Source organism: Pongo abelii, chromosome 4, assembly GCF_028885655.2.
Source record: "Pongo abelii isolate AG06213 chromosome 4, NHGRI_mPonAbe1-v2.0_pri, whole genome shotgun sequence".
In the NCBI taxonomy this organism is placed as follows: Eukaryota; Metazoa; Chordata; class Mammalia; order Primates; family Hominidae; genus Pongo; species Pongo abelii.
The window spans coordinates 116712474-116718752 of NC_071989.2; the positions used below are offsets into that span (position 1 = coordinate 116712474).

Genomic DNA, 6279 nt, shown 5'->3' on the forward strand with positions numbered 1-6279 from the left:
GTAAGAACACAATTGCTTCAGAATGTGCAATTCAATGCTGAATACAGGGTTCCAAATGGAGTTAACATCAACTAAAGAATTTAGCGAAAGGGTGCAGCAGAGTGTAAGTTGGAGTTAAATATGGGTCCTTGGTCTGATAGAGAACATTTCAAGCAAGTTCGTTGTTTATATCTTAGAAGGCAATTGAGAAACCATACAAGATACGATACTGCTTTCTTCACATTTTCAAAAATATCTATTTTGATCAAAAGGAGTTAGGAAGAACCTGCATGGTGGACTATAACAGATAATAATAATAATAGAAGGACTATTCGGACCAAAAATAGTTACCAGCTTCATTGTCCTACTATGTGGAGGGGACAGAGCTGAGAAAAGGGGAAGAGAATAAGGCATTGAGTGGCGTTCTACTACTGGTGTGTGCCAAATACCAATTTCAGCATACGGACTCAACCCGGAAGGAGCCAGCTGGAGTCCTTATGCTATTCCCGAGGCCTGAAACACGAGTCTAGCCGGTTAGGCCTCATCTGTCAGGTCACAGCTGCCATATTACTTCCTCAGGGAAGCCCTTTCTTTCCTCCTCTTCCCCATCTCCACCCCCTTCCCAAAGGGGTCTCCCGCTATAAGCTCTCAAAGTTGTAATTAAATAATGTGTCTTGTAGTTAACTATTTAGAGTCTGTCTCCACGTCCAGGCTCCAACCAACCTCTCATCCTCAAATGTCCTCACAAGGTCGGTGATCTTGGCAGTTTTACTGACCAAAGGGTAGGGGCTCATCTCCAACACCTTGCAGTATTGATAGGAAAGTCACTGAGTAGCGCATGAATGCATGAATGGGCTCGTGTTGTTAATATTGCCAGGCCCACAGGAAGCACCCAACAAACAGCAATGATTGGTGTTCGCCTTCATTATCTCATTTAATTCTTACAAAACCACGGCAAAGATTCAACCCCACAACTGCTGTCTAGAAAACAGAGGAAAGTGACGCAACCCGCGGGAGGTCTGACAGCCCGAGAGCCGCAGCGCCAGGCCCGGGAGCCAGCCCCGTCCACTTCCCCAGTGGATTCTTCTCCGTTCCCCGCCGGCCGCCTCAGGTAAAGCTCCTTTCCGCCGTCAGAAGGAGGCTCCCAACGGGAAGCAGCATCGAGGGCGACCCAAGGCCAGCACGGGAAATGCCAGGGACCGCGTCAGCTTAGCCGGCTGGAACCCCGCTCCTCGCTGCAGACGCCGTTCCGCCTGAGGACAGTACTCGGGAATGGGGAGTCAGCTGCCAGCTACAGGAACGCAAGAGACCGCGCGGGACCAGCGAAGCGGCTCCTTGCATTCCAGGTTCTCCAATCCGACGCCGCGGCCTGCGGCCACTCTAGGGCGCTGGAGGGTTCTCCTCTCAGTGGTTGGGGCTGGGCCGCCCCGCGCCGGGAGCCGCCCACCTTCGGGCTGGGCCGGGCCTGGCCAGAGTCTAGGCTAAGCGCAGGACCTGCATGAATCTTCTGCCTGGGAGGTGGGGCAGGAGCACGGAGAAGTCTCGAAGAAGGGGAGGAAGCACGCACTGGCTGCCGCGGGAAAAGCTCAGCCAGCAACTCTATCAGCTTTACATTCGACCCTCCTTTGCTGCATGGCAAAAAGAAAATAAACTACCATTTCTTAGTTCGTGTTTTATTTTCAGCTATTTCTTGTTTCCTTGGTTTTGATTCTAATTATTGCTATAGACGCCTTCAGGTGGTGGAAGCCAAGGCAAGGAACCCTTGACCGCAATTTCCTAACCTTTGGGCAGAGTATGGGCTATGGGGACTCCCCCCTCCCTTTTTTCCCCCCCCATACAGACCTAAAAACCTTTAAAAAGGATCTAACACTAGCTCTATTATCTACCCTGTAGCCTACTCAACTGATTAATTCAGAAATTTATAATTACACACCAAAAAAAAAAGAGAAAAAAAAAGAAAAAGTTAAACCGTTGTAACTACAAACATTAAACATGAGCAGTTCTTAGGGCCAAAATCTCTGAATGTGAGTGCGACAGATCGCGCTTGAAACGCCTGTATGAGGTAAATGGAAATGGCCAGAGAAAATGAACTGACTGGTATGTGTATTTCTAAATGTACTACTATCAGCTAAAAAAGAAACTTCAATGATTAGGTTTATTGAGGTGACATGCAATAACTCTTAAATGTTCTGCAATTAGAAGTTTCTACGTCATGAAGGCAGTTTAGAAGATTACAGCAAAATGGTGAAGCATGACTTCTTCATATGCTTCTTCTTCATTCAAAAGCCGTTTGCAGGTTCCCCAGCTTAAAAAGAAGCCTAATTTCACTTATTTTGAAGAGTACTCTGATAAATATGAATACCGAAATCAAATGTTGCTTTGTGTTTAGACAGTTATAGGTAGAAAATTCTCGCATGGGCCAGCAAAGAGGTATGGGTAATTTAAGCAGAAAAAAAAAAAAAAAAAGTTGATGCCCCTGGCTGGTGAAAAACCCCAAGGAATTCAGTTTCAGTTGGAAATTTTAGAGCTATTTCGCAATACTTATTAACGAGCTTATTGTATTATTCATTTTAGAAATCTGATTTGGCCATCTTTTATTCGTAGTGGCTCCCTCTAATAACGTCCTCATTTTATCACTGTGTGCATAATGATGTTCTTTAGTATATCCAAGAGAGTTTTTGATGTTGGAATTTGCAATGACTCAAGTTTCACTCTAGCAGCTTGAAAGAGTTATAATGAGGTGCTCTCCTTTTTTTGTGTCTATACTCCCCTTCCAGGCATATAATTTCATTTGAAAGTTGATATTGTTCTTCTAGATTTTCTATTCAGTAACGAAATGGAAAGCAATGATTGTTCCCCTAAGAACAACTTTCAGTTTTCTAAAAGCTATCATGAGGACTTTGTAGCAAACTCTGAAGGTATCATTTGGGAATTTTAACACAATATGCTTGAAAACCAGATAAAAGGGAAGGTTCTAAATTAAAATGTGTGGATGAAAATCTATAATCTGGCACTAAATCAGTAGTGATATAGTGGGTGGCAAATAGAATTGCAGGAAGAAAGTGAAGATCTGGTTGCCTGGAGCTTGTATTAGTAAGATTCAACCCTAGTTCAACATAGCTCTGTACTTGGACCACAAAGACGGAAAGAAAAAGAGTGTCTGAAGCTGAGAAGCCCAAGAAGAATAAAATACTGAAAATAGTAATAACAGTAAGCAACATTTATGCAGTGTTTATTCAATGCCAGCCACCTTGATAGACATTTTACATGCATTATGCCATTTAATCCTCACAACCACCTTGTGAAGTTGGTGCTGTCATTGCCCTTGTTTTAAAACTAGATTACTAAGACTTAGTTAAGTAATTTCCTCAAGGTCATGTAGCTGGAAAGTGGTGGAGCAAGTTTTCAAACTTGGGTTTGTCTAACTATCACCCAAGTTATTTTTTACTTTAAAAGATCTGATCTTTTCTACTGTTTTGTCATTTTGCATGGATGTTGGTCATCCTTCCTTATGCTCACAATCACTCTTCTCCTTCTGAATTAACAGACCTAGCTGGCAAGGCAGCATAGATAATGTTTAAGGAATATGGCCATTGCATTCGATTACCTGGATTCAAATCACAATACCTACACTAAAAAGCTGTGAGACTGTGAATCATGGATTTGACCTCTATCTGCCTCATTTTTTACATCTGTAAATAAGGATAATACCAGTGCCAACCCCACAGGTTTTTTATAAGACTTAAATGAGATGGTGTGTGTAAAAGCAGTTGTTATATATCTGAGCATAAAATAAGCGCTCAGTATATATTAGTTTTTATTAGGAACCAGTAGTGCATATGATAACATTCTCTAACAAAAGCCTGTGAAGAAGCAGAAGCCCAGCTGGCATTTGTTTAGAAGGAAGTGAAACACTGGCCCATAGACCCCTTTGTACCTTTTGAGTCATTCCCCCAGAGTTGAGGAAGAGATGAAGCAAAAGATTATTAGTGACTAAATGCAATCTATGAATGCTATCAGGAAAGAAATTTCTGTGTATTTCATACCATTGATGATGGACTAAGTACTAAAGAGGTGTTTCTAAATGTGGACATTGATTATCATTATTAAATAGGCAGCAAAAGCTCAGACTCACTCTGCAAGGAAAAGGATTTATAAAGAATGCCTTGGCTTCTTTATAATCAAACCTTGCTTATAAGAGTTTTGGGTAGGTCTTTCTCACACAGATAATCTTCACAGTCATTATTGCTTCATCATGGTTTTGAAGCCTAGTATATGAACATCCAGAGTCAGAAAACAGATACATGTGGATGTGATTAGTCAAAGTTTATTTTTAAAAGGATTTACAAAAAGATTTCTTCAAATCTGTTATTTTTAACCTTTTTGGCATTTGGATTCTACTAGGAATCAAAAGAGTGCTGTTGAGATAACAATAGCTAATGTTCATTAAACTCTTACCATTCTAAACCCTTTATACGTATTAGTGTACTTATTTTCAAGACAAACCTTCAGAGTTGTTTTTATTATTATCCTCGTTTTACAGATGAGGAAAGCTGAAGTATACAGGTTATGTGACCTGAGTAGGATTATCCAGGTAGCAAGTGACTGAGCTGCGACTTAATCCAAGCAGGGTTGCTCTAGAGCCAGAACTTTGAGTCTTAACCACGTCCCCCAATAAACTGTGCCCTGTTACATGCATCTGTATCATATAATTGTCCAATTTCCCATACAGTTTTGAGGCACATGGATTCCCTTAAATCCAACTGTAAACTCCATGATAACCTGCTACAAATAGTGAGTACTTCTAGTACATTTAGTATATCTTAATTATGAAAATATAACTTATAAACAATCTTTTAGAAAAAATTAATAATCGAAGGGTACTAAAGTTTTTTTGTTTTTTGTTTTTGATACGGAGTCTCACTCTGTCACCCAGGCTGGAGAGCAATGGCACGATCTTGGCTCACTGCAACCTCCACCTCCTGGGTTCAAGCAGTTCTCTGCCTCAGCCTCCTAAGTAGCTGGGATTACAGGCGCCTGCCACCATGCCCAGGTAATTTTTGTATTTTTAGTAGAGACGAGGTTTCACCATCTTGCCCAGGCAGGTCTTGAACTCCTGACCTCGTGATCCACCCGCCTCAGCCGCCCAAAGGGTTGGGATTACAGGCATGAGCCACCGCACGTGGCCGAAGGGTACTAAAGTTTTGAAATACAAACTCTGTATAGAGGGCCAGGTGAGGTGGCTCACGCCTGTAATCCCAGCACTTTGGTGGACGGGTCCAGCCAAGGTGGACGGATCACTTGAGATCAGGAGTTTGAGACCAGCCTGGCCAACATGGTGAAACCCCAACTCTACTGAAAATACAAAAAAAAAAAAAAAAAAAATAGCAGGGCGTGGTGGTGCACACCTGTAGTCCCAGTTACTCAGGAGGCTGAGGCAGGAGAATCACTTGAACCCAGGAGGTGGAGGTTGCAGTGAGCTGAGATCATGCCACTGTACTCTAGTCTGGGCGACAGAGCGAGACTGTCTCAAAAAAAAAAAAGAAAGAAAAAAGAAAACTCTGTATAGAATCCCCACATTACCTGTCCCGTGTTAGTAAGCCATAAGCAGCCCTCTAGCTGCTTGTAGCAGAAATCAACAGTAGAGATTAGCACCCATCCCTTGAGAAGTGCTTTTGTGCCACTTCAACTATGTAGTTCCAGTAGAAGCTGTCATGTTTTTGCATGATTCTGCCACCTGTTGACACTTAACTGATCTCAATTCCCCCCTCCCCTCCCCTCCCCTCCCCTTCCCTCCCCTTCCTTTTCCTTCCCTTCCCTTCCCTTCCCTTTTCTTCCCTTCTCTTTTCTTTTCCCCCTTCCCCTTCCCCTTCCCCTTCCCTTCCTTTTCTTTTCTTTTCTTTTCTGACAGGATCTTATTCTGTCACCCAGGCTGGAGTGACTAGTGATCATAGCTCTCTGCAGCTGTGACCTCCCTGGTTCAAGCAGTCCTCTGGCCTCAGCCTTCCGATTAGCTGGGACCATAGGGGTACCCCACCACACCCTGCTAATTTTTGTATTTTTAGTAGAGGCAGGTTTCACCGTGTTGCCCAGGCTGGTCATGAACTTTTGGGCTCAAGCAATCCATCCACCTCAGCCTCCCAAAGTGCTGGGATTACAGCTGTGAGGCACAGCGCTGGGTCTGATCTTGATATTTGATATATGAGAGAGGAGCCAATCGGAGTCCTTCTCTTGAATTTTTCAAACTGCAATTGATAAGATTTTTTCTCTCTTCTATAGTAGCATCTATGAATTATGAAA

At 42.9% G+C, this 6279-nt stretch overlaps 1 pseudogene; it reads left to right on the forward strand.

Annotated features, from left to right (window-relative positions):
* LOC134761504 (small ribosomal subunit protein uS10-like) overlaps window positions 1-1236 on the forward strand; it is a 162789-nt pseudogene extending 161553 nt beyond the window's left edge.
* The last annotated feature ends 5043 nt before the right edge of the window (window positions 1237-6279 follow it).